This window comes from Silurus aristotelis (assembly GCF_946808225.1).
Source record: "Silurus aristotelis genome assembly, chromosome: 18".
Classification (NCBI taxonomy): Eukaryota; Metazoa; Chordata; class Actinopteri; order Siluriformes; family Siluridae; genus Silurus; species Silurus aristotelis.
This window is the reverse complement of record NC_139591.1, coordinates 7,184,359-7,208,558: the sequence shown is the minus strand read 5'-3', so window position 1 is coordinate 7,208,558 and position 24,200 is coordinate 7,184,359. Positions and strand designations below refer to the sequence as shown.

Here is a 24,200-nt window from a genome sequence, read left to right as displayed (position 1 = left end):
AGGTTTGTTTTGAGAATCGATGGTGATTTTGTATACTGGTAAATCTCTGCTGCTAGTTGGTGCACATATGCCTTTTGTTGTTAGCAAACATGTATGTAAATTTTTATAGCATGCCTTCATCAAACAAATCACGGCAACGCTGTTGTGTAAAAAAACCTCCAAAAACACGTGCATGTACATTCTCATTTATTAACGCACATCATGTACATAAAGAAATTTCAAGCAAGTTAATATATTGCCGCCATATTGGTTTTCATTTATCTCGATCATCGATTATCTCGACGCTTTTTGGCGTCCCCTATAACCGGGTTGAACTATATATATATATATATATATATATATATATATATATATATATATATATATATATATATATATATATATATATATATATATTTCCCAATCTTATTCTTGGGCACATTATTATCTGGTTAATGTTTTCACAAGAATGTGTAGAAAACAAGGAAAGACAGACAAGAAGTGGGCTCCACTGGGCTAAAAATGCTCAAATGTTCCTGTTAAGGGTTACCATTAGGACATCAGAAAACATAAAAAAGGCTTTGATTTGCTGAAATTGCCTTTGTCAATATTGTCTGCAGTCGTCTCTTTCTGTGTGTGTGTGTGTGTGTGTGTGTGTGTGTGTGTGTGTGTGTGTGTGTGTGTGTGTGTGTGTGTGTGTGTTCCTCCAGGAGGTCTGTTCCTGAAGTGAAATGAAGTGCACATATTATGTGAGCAGCTGGAGGTAAATAATGACAAGCAAAGGCAAGCCTGTGTGGTTATGTGTTTGCATATGTGTGGACTAGTGTATGATAGCAGATTTCCACATATAGTCTCCGTCTCCTTCTGGCTCTTACTCTTCGCTTCATTCAGGAGTGAAATCGTAAGGACTGGAGCTTCGAGTTCCATACATTGTGTTTACTGTCCCAGCTCACTCAGCACGCTCTTCATATTTAAGGCATTACTATGGTAATGATGCAGGAGTGTTTGTTAGGGTGGTGGTGGTAGGGGGTGGGGGTGGTGGTTTTTGGAGGGGCAACATCTGTAGCACAGTGAGAACATGTAGACACAATCCAACCTGCTGAGCTCTCAAAATGAAAAGCAATGTCGTCTTTTGTCTCCATTAAGCATACACTGGCATGTGTGTGTATTTGTGTGTATGTGTGTGTGTGTGTGTGTGTGTGTGTGTGTGTGTGTGTGTGTGTGTGTGTGTGTGTGTGTGTGTGTGTGGTTGTGTATGTGTGGTTGTGTATGTGTGTATGTTTCTGAGTGCAGTGCTCTCACATTTAGCCCAACCTTACATACCATAAAATAATTAATTTATACTAAATCACTCAATGACTCTTTGGCCTATTTTTCCCTTAAACAGTAATAAATAAAAGTGAAGAAAATCAACAACAAAAATGGGTCTGGGTGGATAGCCATTCAAAATTAGGCATTTTAGGCATCAGGCAAATGAACACAAGACAAGCATGTTTGCTATGGCAGCCAGATAATTGGAAAAACACGTCAGCTGCTAGGTGTGACAGCTTTGACAGTCGTTCTTTTCTGTGGAACAGGACTCTCCGGATCAGTTGACGTTTAGTGTTCTGATTTACAAGCAGATTTATGTATATCAGTGCCTGCCAGATGAGTCCAATTAACCATCTGAAATCAAACGGAGGACGTTTATGTCTGGATATGAAAATGCATAATGCTGCCTTGGGGAGAAATATTTCCCAAAGGTCATTTTTGACATGCCTTTAATGTGTTTGTGGCAAGAGCTGATTGTTCCCTGTGGGTTTCCTTGTTCCCTTATTCTTACTCTTTTCAAATGCTACAACCTGAAATTGTCTAACTGTTTAATATAAAAAAAAATAACACTACATTTGTGAATAAGCACAAGAACACAAAAAGTGTGATAAAAGTAACAGCAATTTTTTCTCAGCCTCACATAACTAAAAATGTGAAGAGAAAACGAAGAAGGATGAAAACATAGAAGGCAGAGCGTTGTAGACCTCTAAAGGATGACTTATTAATGCTTTCAGTGCCTGTGACCTTGTAGTAAGGCACTGCTGTGTTGTGTTCTGGAAAATAGAAAGAGGATGAATGTAATAGATGCTGAAGCTTTTCCCTCCTATTATTGTGCAGTCAAATAACAGACTTCTAAACACATGAAGTATAACAGGAGGGGAGAAGAGGTAGACAGAGAGAAAGATAGCTAGAAAGACAAAGGGGGTGGAGGTGGATGCAGCCAGATGTTTAATTTGGCCCAGATGTTCTGTTCCATAGTTTATGTATGTGTGTGTGTGTGTGTGTGTGTGTGTGTGTGTGTGTGTGTGTGTGTGTGTATATATATATATAAAGTCTAAGTCTAAGTCTAAGCAGGCCCCCGCCTTCAACTGCTGCCCAATCCTCACAGCACCGTCCCTTACAGTCCCTCCTGCAGGTGTTGAGCCCACGGGAAGGATATATATATATATATATATATATATATATATATATATATATATATATATATATATATATATATATATATATATATATAATATATATAATAATATATATATATATATATATATTAAATAGACAACAGATTTTTTATTTATTTATATATATATATATATATATATATATATATATATATATATATATATATATATATATATATATATATATATATATATATATATAAATAAATAAAAAAATCTGTTGTCTATTTAATTATATTATGGCTATTCTGGAGTAACTGTCGCCTATTCAATCACAAAAAAGAAAAAGAAATTTACACATATTTAAGCACATGTTCAAAAGCAATAACCTTAGTAAGTCAATAGGACGTTATTATTTTTTCATGAGTGTGTGTACATGCGTAAGGTGCTACATTTGAACCAATAACCGGCAATGAACTCTCTATCTCTCTGCTTTTTTCTCATGCACATGGTCTGTGAATTGAAAGCCGGCCCTGAATCGTTAATAGAAGGAGTTATCATAACCATTTTGAACAGCTAGCTAAATCTTTTTTAAACCCAGTTCCATTTCAGACAGCTGACATCATTAGGCTTTATATAGCAGAAAAAAGTTTTATATTTTAATGAATGTTAATGTTGTTTCAGTCTCTTGTTTTTTTATATTGATAAAACTGAGAGTTTCTATATTAGTGGTGGATATGTAGTTTATTTTCAAAAACGGAACGTTATTCAGGAACTCAAATGGTTTTATGAAATTCAATGATTATTCTATTCTATTGCAACCTATTCTCTACACCTGTTTAAGAGGAATAAAAGCTCTTCGTTGCTTTAACAGGTTTTTTAAAAACCATTTTTTTTCATCACCCAGGAAAATTGAGTATAATTTCAATAACAATGGCCAGCAGTTATAATAGCAGAACAGCCATAATAATCCTTGATAGATAAAATCACACATTTAAACACTATATGTGCCCCCATTTTCTTTTTTTCTTTGCTTCTCCATTTTTCTTCATAATTTGCTGTTGATTGGGTTCCCATAACATCAGTATTACAGTATTATGTCAGTATACAGTAATTGTTTTTAAGGAAGGTTCTAGTCAATTTTTGCCAATTTAGCCAACTCATTTGGACAATAAAGAGTTATGTTTAATAAACTAGACATCTAAAGTGGAATAGAACAGCATGATTTTAACAAGATACGAGTAGTGTAGTATGCTTTTTGATGATGTTCATTACATATTAAATTCTGTAAGGGTATGCATACAGAGTCTTCAATTCTAAAGTATACTTAGTATGATGTTACTTGCAGGTTAGTCACAACTGGTGTATTGCCTGCTTGATATGAGTTGCTTTGTGTAGAGGCAGTGTTAGGATTGTGGTAGCTTTGCATATACTGGGTCAAGGTGTATCTGTTTTGGGTAGATTAGTTTGCTGGGTTTAAACTGGATGATGTGTTTTGGTTTAGGATGGCTGGTGTGTGTTTGGGATGAAATGATGTTGATTTTTCTGTGCTAGATGGCTATGAATTAGTGTTTGCTTGTTAAAGAGGATTTATATGTGTAGTAGATTGGCTGGTTTTAGTATAAAATATATTTGGGCAGACTAGAGTTGTTATTGGTTATGTTGTTGTAGGTTAGTCTGTGCTGTGTCTAAAAGGGTCTATGTTGGGTGGATTGCTTTACTTGTGTAAGTGAAATAGTGATTGTATAAAAAGCTGGCAGTAGGTTGCTGTGTACAGCGTTGCGGTTGTGGGTGGAGTGTTTTTGCTGTTGTTTTAAAAGTTTGTTGGCCAGTTTTGATGTTTAGAATTTGGTCAACTCAAGAACGGTAAAACTAGTAGAGATCTATACAACCTTGACATAAATGTATATTTTTCCTATGTAAATTTAATGTAACTCAGTATTATCTTTTATAATTATTTTTCCATCTATCTATCTCCCATTTACCCTTTTGCACCCTCCCTAGTACTTACATTTCTCCCTCTCTCCTAAAGCCCATTGTGTAAGACTCTGACTCTCTAGCTGTTCAGTAATTAGCAGATCAAATAGCGCTATCATCCAGCAGTTTAAATAAGGGTTAGGGTTCCCAGGTGGCAGGATTGGCATAGGTCTGAATATGGGGTGAGAATGTGCCTCCCTGTTGATCACCTTGTGATTTTTTTTTTTTTTAGCAGGGGGCATGTAAGTGAGGTAACACACAGTGATGAGCTGAAATTGCTGCAAATTAAAATCAGGACACTTGAGACTGGGAAGACAAAGTGCACTGACACATACATGTTAATCTCACTATGGAATATAAACACACCTCCAGAGAGGAAGAAATGAGTTGCACATCCAAATTCCATTTCCAAATGAATGGACCAGAGCTAGCTGCTGTATAATGGTGTTTTGATAGACCTTTTAGCCTTTTTTGGTCTATTACATGTCAATTTCAGTGATGTTTTTCGACATTGAATACTTGATTTGAAGCAGTCAGGCGCCACTAGCACAGCCACGGGAGGGTACATCAGCTGTGAACCTCTCCAGTGATTACTGGTTTGCGTAATTTAAACATTAATTTGGAATGAGCTATGTCTTTCCATTAGTAAAATAAAAAAAGAAATTTTCTAAGAGAGAATAAAAACAAACAAGAGTGTGTGAGAAAAAGGATTCAAAGGCTTGAATGGTATAAGAGCATCTTTTATTTTAGTCTCCTAAGATGGGGTGTTTGTCAGTCCTGGTCTTAGTGTACCCCTAAAGTCAACTAGTCAGCTAATTAATAAAATTAAAGAAAGTTGTGTTACAGGGAAACGTATCAAACGTATCAAACGTATCAGAGCTCCAAAACCAAGACTGAGGGTTATTGAAATGGGTTTTGAAATGGGTTTCTATTGAAAATAGATTAAGGAGCAGACTGCTGTATGTTGGGTTAAGAATTGGGTTGCAGGGTGGTTTGGGGTTGTTGTTCAATGGGGAACGACTGAATGATTGAGTGGACTGGATTTAGGTCAGTCAGGGGGTGCTGGTTGAGGTGTACTGATGTCTGGCTGGTATATGTGGGGTTGAGGAAGGTTAATGTGCTGGGTTAAGGTGGGTTGGTGTGTTTTGGCTTTAGCTTGGTTGATAGCCTGGTAGAAACTAGATTCTAAACCCCTACATAGCTATCAATCAGCTTGAAATCAGTATGCTTTATATTCCAAACAGGAAGTGACCATGGCCTAAATTTATTATGCGTTTTTTGGTCTTTCTCTCATATGTCTTCCTCTCATGCCTTCTATCCTTTGTCTAACCTTCTCTTCTGTTCTCTCCTCTCTCTTCTCTGGTCTTAGGCTTAATTAGGGAAATGGCAGCCTGATCAATAGATCTCTTTCTCTAGGAGACTAAACAGAAACATGAACAGTGTGTGCGTTGCATGTGTATGTGAATGTGAGTCATCTTGTCTATGCTATATATAACATGCCTATATGACCTTCTGATACACACACTCACCCACAGAGACAGTGATTGCAGTTCCATGATAGCAGCTCTGTCAATAGATGACACTGTTTGTGCAGCGGTGACACAATTTGTGATGTGCAATAGAAAAGCCTCTACAAACTATATATAAAATCTCACAAAGCAGCCTGTCAAACTGATTCTTGACAACATATAAAATGACATTTAACTGCTTTTCAACAAATGAGGCGTGTAACACATGGACTAAATATGAAATTTCAATGTTGTATTAATAGCCGATAAATGGTTTACATACAGTCTCATCTATAACTGGACATTTCTAAGAAGGTGGGAAAAGGAGACAAATCAATAATCTATTGAAAGTGTATTAATTGAATCTTAAATTTCTATAAATTGCCTTGAATTATTGCCATGGTTGACAGTCATATGGACTATTGAAATAGTTTACAATTCAATAGCAGTCCAAGTAAGTAATACTGCATTATCTGAGGGATTTTGCTGAATTCTCTTTACATTTGTGTTTGGTCTACTGTCATCACCCCAAGGTCCAACATAACCCTCTCTAGAGACACTGTTTTCCTGTGTCTTTAATGAGAAGCAATGGCTGTTGTTACAGGAACCTAGTCCAGCGGCAAATTAGGAAAAGAGAAAGAATGAGACAAAAAGAGCAACAAAAAAAAATACCACCCATTGCACAGCTGCTTTGATTAGTGCCAGGTATGCAAATAAATAGTAAGTATGCATTTTATGGCCACTGGTTGCAGCCCAGGAGCAGACAGCTCCACTTCTTTTTCCAGGCTCCAGAGAGCTGGCCCCAACTGCCTCATTAAGCATTCAGGGAATTGGCAGCCTCTAAATATAACTCAAACGTAATTAGTAAATCGTATGTAGAGAGTAGGAAGGAGGATATTTACACTATCACACCTCTCCCCCGACTCCCTTAGCTGATCTCTGTAATTAAGAATCTATGAGTCTTGGAGGAGAAACAGGTTGCAATCTTTACTGAAACTTGTTTGGAAATGTCTTACTTTATGTCGGTGTACCTAGTTTTAATGTATGTATAGCTTGGGTTTCAATCTTTTATAATGAATTCACCGTGTGTGTCTGTGTGTGTGTGTGTGTGTGTGTGTGTGTGTGTGTGTGTGTGTGTGTGTGTGTGTGTGTGTGTGTGTGTGTGTTTGTGTGGGGACAGAATATATATAAATAAAAAAATGTTTGATACATGATTTTCTTATTACTTTATTTTCATGCCCTACTTAATAAACTATTAAATAATGACCCATTCTATTTAGTATGAGTTAGTAAATCATTATGTTCGTGTTTATAAACACCTCAGTATAACTAGAAGGATTCTAAACCCACTTTGGAATTGTAAATCCACAAGGTGATTCATAAAGTGAACACACTGCATGAAGCAAATTCCAAACACATTAAAACTTGAACAAATCAACGGAAAGGTGGAGACCGAATGAACATGCACTGTATTTATTAAGGCAGTATTTGTAATGTGGCAGCTAGCTATTAGCCTGTAGCAATTTTATATCATTATGACTTGAGACAGACATCTTTTCTTTTGCTAATTTTTTACCTTCTCTTTCAAACTTTTAGAACATTTCAGGGTTTACAGTTTTCTACTTTCACTGTAATTATTTACATACAAGTAATTGTACTTTTATTGAGTAAGAATAAAAAAAAATTCAATCACTCTGAGCAGCTAAACATAAATAAAACTACAGCTCCTGACTAAACACATAACAGGATTATTGAATACATAGCAGCTCATTGTAAAAACACAGTGCTTCACAATTGGCCTGGTTTCTGTAATTGACTCTGGAGCTGTAGATAGCTTTTAGCCTGCATGTGAATTAACTCTGGGATAAAGTGGACTGCAGGGAGGGATGCCATATTTTTTTTGGCCCTGCATCTGGGCTAACATCCAACCTTTTCTCTCCAAAATGGCAACACAGACTGGTCGTTGCCATCTTTTGAAGCTAGATATTACCCCTGGGGAGAATGTGTCATCATTGAGCACTTAGCACATGCAATGCCAGATCACCTAAATCCTGAAAAAGAGAAAGTGGGGGTTGTGGGGTGTGCAAACTTAGCAGGAACACATAGGGAATGTAAATATGACCAGGTGTGAGGCATCACAAATGATGCTACAACATCCACATGCCCAAATGGTATTAAATCAGTTGTTTTTTCCCCACAAAACCCAACAATTCCAGTCTTCTGTATCCATCAATATGTCTGAACAGCAGTAAAAACCATTTTGGCAAAAGATTCAAATTTGCAATTAATTAAAACCAAACTGGTCATGAGATCAGGACAATAGTTCTCTGACAATTAAACAGATGACAGAAAGAGACGAGCTCTAGTTTTCTTGGTTATACCACATACTGTGTGCTCAGTGAGCACTTTAAGTATGAACAAGGTCAGGGTTTGCTAACCTAAGCTGAGTCAGGAGCCAGAGGCACAGCTGCTGGTCTGATCACTCTATGTGTGAGAGAGCTCAGGTTGATATATGGGCCAATTGCTCTCTGTCAACTGCACACGGGTCTTCCTATTGCAAATCAGTCCAAGTCTGCGGTATCACAAAACAAACCAAAATTGCAGATTTTTTAGCTGGCTCACAGATTACACTGTGGCCATGAAATCAGTGTTTGATACACAAAGTTGAATTTGTGAGAAAACTTATGGGAACCTTAAAATAACTTTTCTAGTTATTTCTGAACCACTTTTCATTCTCACATTTTTTACATCCATATTTTTACAAAAAGTATGGTGTGGTATTATTTTCACAAAACGTGTAGTGTTTTTACAACAGAGAAAAAGTGAGACTGTGAGAAAAGAAACAGTAATAGTAGGTGGACAGCTGTCCCGAGAAAGTGAGAAGACGGGAAGACAGCTGAGCATCTAGAGCCTTCCCTAACACTGACAAAACACAGCAAAGCACTGTCACATTGCGCTCAGTGGCTTCTGTAGTTCACTTTTGTTTTTTTATTTGTTTTCTGTTTTCACCCTTGCTCCCTCGCTCTATATTGTGTTTAATTGATCTGTTTTTAAATCTCTCCTTCACATGGTTTGAGAGTTCATATACTGTGTGTGTGTGTATGTATATATATATATATATATATATATATATATATATATATATATATATATATATATATATATATATATATATATATATATATATATATGTATTTGTATATATTTATGTTTGGCTCAAGGAATGCTACTGTTTGACTAAAAAACCCAGGTTAGACACCAAAGTTGTTTAGTATTGCATTTTTTTTAAGTACTTAATGATCCAATACGTTCAAGCATGATAGCTTTACTCTGTGTGTGTGTGTGTGTGTGTGTGTGTGTGTGTGTGTGTGTGTGTGTGTGTGTGTGTGTGTGTGTGTGTTCATGTGTGGTGGTGTCTTGTCAATTATCATTTTTATGAATCTGTATGTTTGATAGAGGGTATATGTGTGTGTGTGTATATTCATTTCCATTTAAGTGCTTATGTTATAGAGAGACTCAGCACATACCCCAACCTCTCTGCATTTAGCGGTGTGACTGGCTGCCTGTCCAGTGCAAATTACTGTGAGTGGTGCTTCACTCCTATTAAAATTTCACTCTGGTTTATACTGCTTGTTACCTGCCACCAGTTTCTCACTTTTTTTTACTTTTCAACAAGTGTGGATCTGAATTTGCATGTGTATGAATCAGTGACCTCCCACAGTGCTGAGAGGCCATTTCGGTTATTAGCAAATCCCTGCTGCGTGCAAAGAGGCTGCAATACATTATCATATTTTGCTGTATTTGCTGGGTTATGTGGCAAAAAAGGTCATCATTTGTTCTAAGATTAGCTGTACCACATTAGACACTGTCAGAATAATGTTATTGCTTGTGCTGTTGATGGCATTCCTTCGCCTAGTACAGTGCTACTTAATGCTGAGCGATTTTGATGAGGAGTTTCTGGAGGAACTTAGTTTTTTTCTGCCTGATTATTAAAATGAAGCTCAAGTAGGTCTTATAATAAACTCTTCACCACACACAGTCTCTGACAGCCAAGCTAGAAGCTGTGTTGATACCCAGACAGAGCTCATTATACAAGAAAAGCTGATGACCTTATTGTACCTTGTTCTTAAAATATCGCTACCACTACCTCACTCTGGCTTATACCCTCTGTAGTTTACAAGTTTTTACTTATCTTCTCTAGGTTCTGAATATCATTTTCTTTCTTTCTTTTTTTGAAATAGCAAAGGCAATACATGGGAGGGGAAAAAGTTGCCAAAAACTGATTTGAGACTGCAAAACAGATTTAGTAAGAGAGCCTTCAAGCTTGTCACTCATAAAATAGTATATCCCTTTCAGGACATGCTTGTCATATAAATGAGAGAATTATACTTACAGCAAGCTGGACTGCACCCGAGTGCCTGTTTCAGCACAACTGATTGTGTGTGTGTGTGTGTGTGTGTGTGTGTGTGTGTGTGTGTGTGTGTGTGTGTGTGTGTATGTGTGTATATGTGTGTGTGTGTGTGTGTGTGTGTGTGTGTGTGTGTGTGTGTGTGTGTGTGTGTGCATTTTGGCTTGTAATATGGTGTGTAACTTCATGCTACCAGCAACTTGCTTGAATCGTTTCTGTTTCACTGTTATGATTGGATGGTCAGGCTTCCCAGAAACAGTTTTTCACATTTACCCTTTTGTCACACTCTATAGCACTAAATATTTAGTTCTCTGTGCAACCGCAATCTCCAGCTCTCCATCAAAAACCTAATGATTTAATGGCTTGAATAAGCACTGCAACTAACATGCTGCTGGAGGCAAGCAAACCATTGGCAGAGATGTTTGTTTTGTTTTGTTTTTTTGCAGTGAATCATGCATGACACAGCCTTGGGCTGCTCATCTTTGACCTTTGAACCCTTAATTGTAGGGTACACCTGCTACCATGAACAACAAAACAGGTGTGATCAATGAAACACAGAGCAATGCATTCAAGGCAGCATTACAAGCCTTTTATCTGTCTGAAAACAGGAAAACAATGACTTAATTTATTTATAAATGGAACTTAGTTTAAGCTTTCAGGGCGAGGGTCACAGTGAGGGCTGCTGTTTGCGGTCTACAGGTTAAAAGTAAAGCTCCACGGCCATTTCCATAATTTAAGAAAAATTAAAAAAGCACAAAAGCAGACGTCTCTGGGTGCACCCGAGACCCGATTTTAGACATCTGACTCTCGCTTGATGATAGGCAGAAGCCATTGTCTCCCAAACAACAGTAGCCATGAAGTTGGCCTCTGGTGGCCCAGGGGAGACTTAGGGGAACTCCCTAAGCAATGGTGCATCCTTGCTACGGATGAAGGTGACATAAATAAAGGGCTGGAAGAGAGGTTTATGCCTGGATACCCTCCCCAAGGCACAGCTTTACAATAGGCAGTCTAGTATTGTAAATCAAGGGCTAGTCATCAGTGAGAGAGAGAGAAAGGAGGAAGCAAGGAAGGAAAACTCTAGACAACATTAAAGCAGTGAACATACAGTGTCTGTTTATGATTAAAAGGACAAAGGTAAAAGGATTGAATAGAAGAGAATAGATGCATAACGATAGTACATTGGGAAATATATTGGGAGGAATTATTACACAAATGTCTATTTCTTCCGTGAAGCTAAGAAGTGGCCCAAGGTTGCTGTGGCCCCAATTAAATATCACTGGCCACTATACAGCTAATGTGGTTGTTGTTTAGTGTTTATTTTGATACATTTATTACACTTTTTATAAACTTTTTTAAAACCTATTTCTGGCAGCTTTTCATAAATTAGCATATTGTATTATCCTCATATACAGTATTGATAGTGATTAAGTTGGAGGGGGAATAAACAAGATTTTGTCCCTCTTTGCCGGTATACTGTGTTGTATATGGAGATTTTGTTTAAGTACTAGAGAGGCTGAGTGTTGGGCAAGGAGTCCTGGGGTTGCATTCCTAATTGATCCCAAATGTGTTTAGTTAAGGGTTAAGATCAGGTCTCTTTGCAGGATACTCAAGTTCTTCCCCAGTAACTTTGGCAAACCATATGCTCATAGACTTTGCTTTGTGCTCGGGGCAGTGTAATGCTTGAACAGGTTTGGTTCCATTAAATGGAAATTGTAATGTTACCACAAACAAAGACATCCAATACAATTGTATGCTTTCAGCCTTAGTTTGGGTGTGATGGCAAGTTGATTACAGACGTTTATAATGTTAAAAAATAGCCTTAACAGAAAAGCATTTGCCCTATTGTTTGAAGATCAAATCCCAACAATGCCATAGCCATCTGTGTCTGGGAGCATATGGAGCAAAATTTTATCTGGATCTTCCTTTCCAATCCTAATCCCAATAATTAACAATAACTATTTATAAAATCATGTATGTTGAAGGGGGCGGATAGCCTTTTTCTTTGTGTGTTCAGCAGCATTGTGTGGAGTTTTTAACAAGATTGTTTAACAAGATTCTGGAAGGTGAGAGGATGCCTGAGGAATGGAGAAGTAATGTGCTGGTACTGATATTTAAGAATAAGGGTGATGTGCAGATCTACAGTAACTACAGGGGAATAAAGTTGATCAGTCAAACCGCTGCGACCCGGGTTCGATTCCCGGTCAGGGAACCATCCCCAGCCACTCTTAGTGCCGGTCCCAAGCCCGGATAAATTGGGGAGGGTTGCGTTAGGAAAGGCATCCAGCGTAAAACATGTGCCAAATCAAACGTGCGGAGGATCCGCTGTGGCGACCCCTAACGGGAGAAGCCGAAAAGAAAGAAAGAAAGAAAGTCAAACCATGAAGTTATGGGAAAGAGTAGTGGAAGCCAGACTGAGAGAAGAGGTAAGCATCTGTGAGCAACAGTAAGGTTTCATGCTGAGGAAAAGCACCACAGATGCATTATTTCCTTTGAGAATGTTGTTGGAGAAGTATAGAGACGGTCAGAAGGAGTTGCATTGTGTGTTTGTGCATTTAGAGAAAGCGTACGACAGGGTGCTGAGAGAGGAATTGTGGTATTGTATGAAGTCAGGTGGGTCAGAGAAGTATGTGAGGGTGGTGCAGGACATGTATGAGGACAGTGTGACAGCAGTAAAGTGTGCAGTAGGAATGACAGACTAGTTCAAGGTGGAGGTGGGATTGCATCAAGGATCTGAGCCCTTTCCTGTTTGCAGTGGTGATGGACAGGTTGCGTGGAACTGTGCAAAGTAATGGAGCGTATGTTAGAGAAATGAAGAAAAGAGTGCAGGCAGGGTAGAGTGGGTGGAGAAGAGTGGCAGTAGTGAATTGTGATAGAAGGCTTTCTGCAAGACTGAAAGGAAAAGTTTATAGGACTGTGGTGAGACCTGCGATGTTGTATGGTTTAGAGAAGTGGCAAAAAGACAGGAGGCAGAGCTGAAGGTGGCAGAGTTAAAGATTCTGAGATTTTTATTGGGAGTGACGAGGATGGATAGGATTAGAATTTGTTTATTAGAGGGACCGCACATGTAGAATGTTTTGAAATCAGGGCAGGGAGGGAGACATGGTGAGCGAGGCTAGATTGAGATGGTTTCAAAATGTACAGAGGCAGGACATTGGGTATAATAGAATATAGAAGAATGGTGAGGATGGAGCTGCCAGGCAGGGGGAAAAGAGAAAGGCCATTTATAAAAGGAGATTTATAGATGTGGTGAGAGAAGATATGCAGGTAGTTCATTTGAAAGAGGCAGATGTAGAGGATAGGATAGTATGGAGACAGATGAGCCACTGTGGTGACCCCCTAATGGGAGTAACCTAAAGAAGATGTGTTCAACAGCTTTGTGAATGGATATGAACAAATGTGGCTGGAAACAAGAGTTCTTTTGACCCCCTTCGTGGTTTGAAATTGTCGTATGATAGCAGATCTGGATAAAACAATAGCTTTCCATATGATACCCAGTGAGACCAACACCCACTTGGAAATACACACTTTTCACTGGAATTGCAGAGTTTAAGGAAAGTACATTGAACATGTAGCTACAAAAAAGGCCCATGCAAAAAGCAGGTAAGATGACCACAGCTTAAATGAGAGTTCAGGCTATTTGGATCAATAGTCAGTCTAATCAGGTAAATTCCAAAATTCTAGGAGCAGATGACAGTACGTCAGTATGACACTTACTTGATATAATTGTTTTTGCATGTAGACCCTTTGTATAAAAACAGACTTACACTCCAAATTGTGCTGATGTAGTCACTATCAGCATGATATTCCCAATTCAAAATTTTGTTTGGTTTTGCTTAATTTTAGTACAAATGCATTCTTACTTGTTCTATAATGCTAAATGTATTCTGCATCATTACTTTATTAAACCATTAAATGTATTTATTAATTTATAAATACATCAACATTTAATAAAACTTGTTTCTGGGACAAATTGTGAATTTAATAGCTGAAATATGTCTCAAAAAAGTTGGGATGGGGCAACAAAAGACTGGAAAAGTAAGGGCTACTAAAAAGTAACAGCTTAAGGAACATCTTGCAACTAATTAGGTTGCTTGGCTACAGGTTAGTCACATGATTGGGCAGAGATTCATCAATCTGCAATAAAACTATGTAAATTGTCAAACAATTTCAGAATAATGTTTCTACCATAAAACTGCAAAGACTTTGACTATCTCGTCATCTATGGTACAAAATATCATGAAAAGATTCAGAGATTCTGGAGAAATCACTGTTAATGGGTTAACATTATTCTGTAATGCAAAATGCAAATGCAAATGAAACAGAAAATCCAGAGATTATTGTCTATGAACACAGTTTGTTGTTCCATCCACAAATGCAGGTTAATGCTCCATAATTCAAGGAAGAAGCCTTTTGTGAACATGACCCAGAAATGCCGTAATCTTCTCTGGAAGAAAGCTCCTTTAAAAAGGACTGACATCAAAGTGGAAAACTGTTCTGTGGTCAGAATAATCTAAATTGGGTTTTTTTTTGGAAGCCATAACTCCCACATTCTTCGACCTAAAGAGGAGAGGGACCAGCTGGCTTGTTATTGGCTCTTAGTTTAAATGCCTGCATCTTTGATGTAATAGGGATGCATAAGTGCCTGTGTAACCGGCAGCTTGCACATCTGGAAAGGCACCATCAATGCTGAAAGGTAAATACAGATTTTAGAATGATACATGTTTCCATCCAGTTGATGTCTGTTTCAGCTATAGTGATGCTACACAGTTGCTACACATGATTCTATTCCAACGTTTTGAGATTCAAAATTACGTTATTTTTTTTCTTTCGATAAAATTGTACATTTTCCTGGTTTAAACTTTAAAAAATAATTCCTTTGTTCTATTCCGAATAAAAATGAGCTTATGAGTTTTGCAAATCATTGCATTATGTTTTTATTTACATTTTACACAGCATCTCAACTTTTCTTAGACTTTGGGCTGTAATTATTTAATGGCATTTTGTAATTATGTTTAACAAAGTAATGATATTTACTTTATATGATTTATAATGATATTACAAAAACACACTTTCACACTGCAAAGTGTTCTCTAAAAACTATGCTTTTTACTATGGTTTGAATAGTTTTGCTCCAATATTCATTATACAAACCTCATGCATCAGTACACAATGTTCATTTCCTTAATGGTGTAATACTGCAGAACACTCTTAGACCATTTAAATTGAGCATCTCCTTCTCTCTCTCTCTCTCTCTCTCTCTCTGCCCATTATTGGTTATCTAGTCTGTCAGAACAGGTTTATTCTATTGGCTCCTGTTTGGTGTTTCACCGCTTGAGGCCCCGTAGTAAAGATATCCATGTTGTAAACATGCTTTAGGACAATTCCTTACTCCCACTGGAGTCTTTCTAACTCTGCTTTGAGTTTTCTATCTTGAATCTTTTTTTCCCCCTACAGCATTCTAGTGCCCTCTCTGACAGTGTGATAGATATGTGAGATGAACCACTAGTGTCGTTTTCAGCTAGAATCGGCATTCCTTGTCTACCGTGCCGCCGGGTAGGAGAAGTGGTTCAAAAGAATCACCTCTCACCTTCAGAGGATGGCATGAAGAAAGAATGTTCTGTATTCCTATGAAGTCTATAATACAGATATCTTATAGCTGCTGCTCCAGTGTTGATTGTGTTTGTTTCTGATGAAAATTTCCTTCATTGCACTCACTATAATTGAAGATGATTAACTTCTTTTTTAATTTAAATTTGCAGAAGTATGGTGTCTAAATGTTTTTTTTGTTGTTGTTTTTTTTTTAGTTTGAATCTCATTGACATTTAATCACGGAGCAGCCTGGTTTTTAATTTCCATGCTTAGATCAGAAATTAATCCTGCTCTGCTTTAGTGCACTGCGCTGAAGCCCTGATAACATTGATTCCTTCTTTTGCTTCCATTGCTTCTCATAGCCAATGAACCCAGAAGCTGTGATGTGTTGTGGCAATTTGCATTTTATTCACCACTCAGTGCTGTTTAATGGCTTTTATTTTGCATATTCAAGGGCAGTTGTATAGTATGCTTAGAGCTGCATTGTCTGATAGGTACATTTGTTATGCTGCTTTGTTCAGAACTAACAACAGTGCTTTCAGGATAATGAGGAGCTTTAGGAAAACCAGGAGATCCAAACCGTTATATCAGGAAATAAATAGCTAATTTATAGGCAATTGAGAATATATTCTAAAAGATGCTGCAGAGATTGAAAATAGAAAATGAGCTAGTTTAGTATGATATAGCCAGTGTCAGGCTTTCAAGACTAGACCAGACTAGAGCTTGAAGCTTAAGCATGTGTGCCAAAGCAGATTTTTTGGGTGCCACTGGCCAGTAAAGGCTGTAATTGCTGTCATCCATCCCATGAATCCTGTAGCAGACTGTGGGAATTTGAAGAGTCATTTCCCCTCAAGGGAAACAAAATGATGGGGACTCCAATTTAAAAAAAGAGTCAGAGGCAGCGTGTGTTGTTAGTGAGCTCATCACACCATCTCAGAGCTAAATTACAACTTCTGCAAATTTATTTCTCCAAGAAAGGCAGCTGAGTCTTTGGACATTTGAAGGGAAGGACGCTAGCATGCCAGAGTTGTTTTGGATATCACTAATAGGCAGGAGCTCCACTGGGTTTCCTGCTACACCTTGACAAAAGCACCCCATAGCTATCCAATTAGCAACTATTTCTGTGTAAAGACCTGACACTGCACAGAATGTGAAAACACTTCATTAGATAATTAGGTGTTAGGGTCAGTTGTCTGCTTGAAATGTGAGATCTAACATGTAAGAACTTACTGCAGGTCTGCAGGCTGGGGACACATAGGACATGGCCCTCTATTACACACCACTTTGAATCCCTTTCAGAATGAAGGGGGTGAACAGTGGGACCTTCTCGCTCTACAGAGCAACAATTAAGAAGGCCTCAAACAGTGAGATTCAGAACAAAGACCATATGTATGTGTGTGTCAAAGAGAGCAAGAGAGAGCATAGCAGTGATGATACAATGGGGAGCATCTGGAAATTGAACATCTAAACATGAGCCTCTGTCTCTTGAGATGATGACAGCTGTCAAACACATTCACAAGCAAATCAATGAAAAAATATATTGCCATTTTTCAACAGCACCTTAAGAATCAATTAATCTATAACATAATCCTTCATGTCCCTAAAGGGCTTCAGGAATAGCAATGCCTGAATTTTTCTAAATCTATGACTACAGCACAATCATACTGAGTACAAAGTTCATTTATTATATGAAAGGCTTTGATTTACATTTTTATTTTATGTTTGGAAACAGCACACAGGCATTTTCTGATTTGCTGTTATTTGCAAGCCTTTGATTTGTAAGAGGGGTTTTTCTGTTTTTATTGTAAAAATCAGCTGAATAGATAGATAGATAGATAGATAGATAGATAGATAGATAGATAGATAGATAGATAGATAGATAGATAGATAGATAGATAGATAGATAGATAGATAGATAGATAGATAGATAGATAGATAGATAGATAGATAGATAGATGACTACTGAAACTTACGGGAAAAATCTTTTATTAGTAACGTACACATGACATACAGTGAGGAAAATAAGTATTTAAACACTCTGCTATTTTGCAAGTTCTCCCACTTAGAAATCATGGAGGGGTCTGAAATTGTCATCGTAGGTGCATGTCCACTTTAAGAGACATAATCTAAAAAAAAAAATCCAGAAATCACAATGTATGATTTTTTAACTATTTATTTGTGTGATACAGCTGCAAATAAGTATTTGAACACCTGAGAAAGTCAATGTTAATATTTGGTACAGTAGCCTTTGTTTGCAATTACAGAGGTCAAACGTTTCCTGTAGTTTTTCACCAGGTTTGCACACACTGCAGGAGGGATTTTGGCCCACTCCTCCACACAGATCTTCTCTAGATCAGTCAGGTTTCTGGCCTGTCGCTGAGAAACACGGGGTTTGAGCTCCCTCCAAAGATTCTCTATTGGGTTTAGGTCTGGAGACTGGCTAGGCCACGCCAGAACCTTGATATGCTTCTTACAGAGCCACTTCTTGGTTATCCTGGCTGTGTGCTTCTGGTCATTGTCATGTTGGAAGACCCAGCCTCGACCCATCTTCAATGCTCTAACTGAGGGAAGGAGGTTGTTCCCCAAAATCTCGCAATACATGGCCCCGGTCATCCTCTCCTTAATACAATGCAGTCGCCCTGTCCCATGTGCAGAAAAACACCCCCAAAGCATGATGCTACCACCCCCATGCTTCACAGTAGGGATGGTGTTCTTGGGATGGTACTCATCATTCTTCTTCCTCCAAACAAGTATGATGAGTTGTTCTATTTTGGTCTCATCTGACCACATGACTTTCTCCCATGACTCCTCTGGATCATCCAAATGGTCATTGGCAAACTTAAGACATGCCTGGACATGTGCTGGTTTAAGCAGGGGAACCTTCCGTGCCATGCATGATTTTAAACCATGACGTCTTAGTGTATTACCAACAGTAACCTTGGAAACGGTGGTCCCGGCTCTTTTCAGGTCATTGACCAGCTCCTCCCGTGTGTTTCTGGGCTGATTTCTCACCTTCCTTAGGATCATTGAGACCCCACGAGGTGAGATCTTGCATGGAGCCCCAGTCCGAGGGAGATTGACAGTCATGTTTAGCTTCTTCCATTTTCTAATGATTGCTCCAACAGTGGACCTTTTTTCACCAAGCTGCTTGGCAATTTCCCCGTAGCCCTGTCTTGTGGAGGTGTACAATTTTGTCTCTAGTGTCTTTGGACAGCTCTTTGGTCTTGGCCATGTTAGTAGTTGGATTCTTACTGATTGTATGGGGTGGACAGGTGTCTTTATGCAGCTAACGACCTCAAACAGGTGCATCTAATTTAGGATAATAAATGTAGTGGAGGTGGACATGTTAAAGGCAGACTAACAGGTTTTTAGGGTCAGAATTCTAGCTGATAGACAGGTGTTCAAATACTTATTTGCAGCTGTATCATACAAATAAATAGTTTAAAAATCATATATTGTGAGTTCTGGATTTTTTTTTTTTTTAGATTATGTCTCTCACAGTGGACATGCACCTACGATGACAATTTCAGACCCCTCCATAATTTCTGAGTGGGAGAACTTGCAAAATAGCAGGGTGTTCAAATACTTATTTTCCTCACTGTACAAGGACACATATAAGATGGTTAGTAAAGCAAACATGAAAAAAATGTCATAATTAAGCAATACATAAAGTGATAGTGATAATAGTGGCAAGTCAAGCAGTCAGTCAGGCTGGTAAGGTGGAAGTGGTGGACAGGATGATGAATCGTGTTTCTCTTGTACAACTACATTCAATCGATCAATTAGATAAAGCCACAGCATCGTCCTGTCCACACTGTCACTATTAATCTATTTGTACAGACATTATGCAGATATTTTGTAGTCTTAATCCCAATTTTTATTCCCACCCTTGTGTATTTAACATCAGCAAATTCTATATTTGTATTGAAAGATTCAGATTTCCTATCACTGTCATTATAAATGCAATATGTTACTTTCTACTTTTTATTTAAGCACAGTTACCAATATAAATTTGGTAAGTTCAGTAATTCATTTCAATGTTATTGTTGATAGACAGAAAGAAGTTTTTGATTATTTTTTAATAATAGCAGCACTGCTCTGTCCCTATTTCTAGCTGCAAGGTTTGTATCAATGCACTTGTCCTAATATGTGATCAGGTTAAAAAAAATACATTGATATAATGTTCTTCCTGGTGAGATATTTAACATGAAGAAGTCTATGTCAGTGATTTACCATAGTCAGATGTTTTTGACCACAAAATTTCTGCTTGATGTAGTAAGATGACAAGCATTTTGTTCTTATTTACTTAATTAAAAAGAGGCTCTTGCAGCAATAACTGTTTATAGCAACTGAAATAAAAGTGAACACAGGAACAAAAATAATATCTATTAATGCATAATAACATGAAGAGAATGCATTCACGGAATTAACTTTACAACTTTAATTTGTAAATTGCTTTTCATAATTCTGTGATATTCCAGTCTGGTTGTGTTCTATTGCCAGACTTGAAAATTAAAATACCTAGTTTTAACCCTTGTTAGAAAACGCAACAAAAACTTTCATCTGTGCATATGCTAACAAATTAAAGTACCTACATTACATCATATATGGTTAATATGTTATTATTTCATTAGTCTTTAAAGTTTCAGTCATGCCAAGGTACAAGAAATGGTTTTCATCTACCCTTCTGGCCGATTGTGCTCATGGCCTAATGGCATAATTTGCACTTGCTGATGTGACAGTGCCACAACTCTCCATTATAACACAATTACATGGCTAAATTCATTGACTGCACACTTGTCTTCGGCGAGTCCAGCAAATTTTTAATGGGTTCCAAAGTAAGCTGCATCCGTCATAAGAGAGATGAAATGTATTTAGGGGGAAACGAAATCATGTTTTATTCAATTACAGACGAAAGCTCAATTCATCAACTTTTGCAATTAAGTTAAACAGGTACATGCATGAAACATGAGGACAATACAAGAGGGGGCTGGCAGCAGAGACTGCTGGTTGTACATGCGACCTTAAAGAGCCTGATTGCATTCTAATGTGGATATAATGGAACAAATTGTGTTTTGTGGAAAGAATTAAGATAAATATTACAGATACATCAATGGAGGTTGGTCTAGCTTTTTTTTGGGAGACATAATAAATAGCTAATGGTAATTATTCCATTAGTGGACAATAAAACCTGCCAAAAAAGATTGTATGACTACTGGCTTCAGCTGGAATGTGGGAAATGGGACTAAATGAGGCAGTGTGATGTGATGAATGCAAAATATTCTGTATACCTGTTTTGGGATTTATTGCTGCCGTTTGTCAGAATTGCATACAGGCTGCTAGCGCCAAGTCTCATTACTTGCAGCAGACACACAGATGTGTGTGTTTGTGTGTATGTGTATGTGTGTCCCTCACTATCATGCGGCACTGCTGATATTACTTTTCTCTTTCAATCACATCAGAGAAGCACACAGCAGCTTGGACTGAAATCAATGTCTTGGCCATGATTGCTGCTTTGGTTAAAGCCTGCATTATCAAATAAATCAGCTTTGTCTTTTTCTTTTTGTCAGTGCTTAAACTTGTGGCCAGTCAAAAGTTATTTTCAATTCACATTTTTTATTTTGCTTTTGTTTTAACATATTTTATAGCATTCATTTTGTTTATTTTATTATAACAATACTTTTTACACATTAACACTTATCTAATGCATTCATAAAGATTAATTATACCATGCACTAATCTTTATCACATCAGGAAACACTGAAGAGTAGTTCTAGTGTAGTTTCTGGCTGACTCTTAGTAATCTGGGAAAGATAATTAGATAGTTAAGCACAACATTTAAATGATTATATATCAGATCATTGCGTTTATAAATAAATACAGCAAGTTAAGTTTTAACAGCTACTCTACTGTAAAGTCATTTCTAATGATGTAATTTGTAATTTAAGAACTCTGAGTTGATGTCAGACAACATTATCAATAACACTTTTAACTGGTGGGATATTATTGAAATGGGTGATTGTGTTAGAAATAGCAGATCGCTCTATTTAAGCACCTTTGAAAGACTATGGCATATGACAATGAAATTAGTATTTATAGCCCAATGTACATTTGTATACAGATGATTTTGGACCACATATGTTCAACACCACATGTGAATTTCTTACCAATACAGAGATATTTGATTTGTATTTTATAATACCTCATGCATTATAATTGTATTTAAGATTGAAATCTTTAAGCTTGGATTACATATAATGTGTACAAGCAAACATTTTCTAATTTAAATTACTATTATCTACTGCAAGTCATGCTAATAAATCAAAGCATAAGCCATAAATATATCCATATTTAATGTTTTACTATTATTAATAGCTTTGTCTCAGTTGCCTGGAAATGTCTCTGCGAAATTATTTCCTGATCCACTATGAATTAGTGCCTTTATTAATTAATCATTATAAAAGATTTTTTAAGTATTAATATATGCAGATTTTTAGAGCTTAAAGCAAAGTGCTTTTAGTTTATTCTTAATTTTAAATAGAATAGTAAAATAGAAGTTCAAAGTTAACAGTGCAATAATTTAATCATTAAAACAAAGTGTAACAGTATGAAAATGTGTACAGTTTGTAATCATTTTACCTTATTTTCCTGAATCAGGGGGATTCTCTGCCTGAATTCACTAATATGAATAAATCAAGGGGACTTTTAATCTCTACACCACCACCCCCATCCCCACCATGACCACAAATAAACACAAAATATCTTAATTACCATTTAGTTTCTTGAGTGTATTTGATGTTATCTACCACTATACTAATACTGGGTAGGGCCTCCTTTTTCATATAAAACCCTTTATGCATGGACATCTTCTGTTTCATGGATATAAAGGTGTTGAAAACATTCCTTGAAGACTCTGGTCCACGTTGACATGATTGTATCAGGCATACTGCAGTATTCAATTCTACTATATCCCAAAGGTGTTCAATATCTGGGAATTGCATTGGGAAGAACATTTGTTTCATGAATTCATTTTGAGATTGCTGTTGATTTTTGACATGGTGCATTGTCATGTTTGAAATTTTTATTAAACCTATTAGAAGATGAGTAAATTTTGGAAATTAAGTGAAAAACATGACCAACAATAACATTCAGATAGACTGTGGCATTCCAGCGAAAAATGATATTAACCAAAACAAAACAAACTGTGACATACAAACATTCCCCACATCATTACACCACCTCCTCCAGCCTGTTGACACAAGGCAGGTTGGGTCCATGAATTTATTCTTTTGGTATTCTGTTGCCATTCATCAGGACCAGGCAACATTTTTCCAGTCTTAAACTGGCCCCCCAGTGCTCAATGCAGCCTCAACGTTCTGCTTTTGGTTGACAAAAGTAGAACATGGCATTATATTCAGCTATTGTAGCACATCCATCTCATGGTTCAACATGTGTATTCTAAGATGTTTTTCTGTTCACCACAAATTTACAAAGTGGGTAACTCATTGTCATTCTCGCCATTCTCTTTTAAACTCTTTTATCAATGAGGTGTTTCTGACACAAAAATGCCACTCACTGGATTTGTTTTTTTATTGCACCATTCTATAGAAACTCTAGAGACTCTTGTTTCTAACAAAATCCCAAGAGATCATCTGTAATGGAAAAACTTAAACCAGCCTATTTGGCACTAACAATCATGCCACGGACAAATTTAAAGAGATCACATTTTTTCCCACTTTCTAATGCCAATTACCTAAAGATGCTGGCCTGTATCCACTTGATTTTCTGTAACTCGCTGCTGACATCAAATTTAACAGTAGTAAATATAGTCTGCATCACTATTAGTTAAACTATATGTATAACTATTAAGCTATTAATAGTTAAGTGTTAGTTAAACCATTTTTGAGCTTGCATGCTTTTACCTCATGGGTTAATATCCTATACTTTAATATGTACTACAAAGATTGTCTTTTATTTTGTTGCAAATCCCCTGATGTATTTCTCTGAAGCATCCTCAGTAATAGTCCTATTTGAAGCAACCTAATGGGAAGGTATTAACTCAATCTGATAATAGATGTGCTTATGTGCTGTGTTTTTGTGGTGTAATGCAGTAGGATGGGTCAACATGCCATTTTGACAGTTGCACAGTCATTTAGAAAAGGTTATATATAAACGTCCTGAGAATAAACAGGAATGTACCCATGTTTTAATAAAATAATTTGTACTTTTATTGTTAAACACGCCGTCCTGAGGACCGACTATCAAATGCAATGCAATTTTAAACATTGTCTCTGACCTCTGATCACACCA

The 24,200-nt window shown here is 37.1% G+C and overlaps 1 protein-coding gene across 4 annotated transcripts in view; it reads left to right on the top strand.

Moving 5' to 3' along the window:
• robo3 (roundabout, axon guidance receptor, homolog 3) overlaps positions 1–24,200 on the top strand; it is a 171,240-nt gene that overhangs the window by 65,461 nt on the left and 81,579 nt on the right. The gene's annotated exons all lie outside the window — the stretch shown is intronic.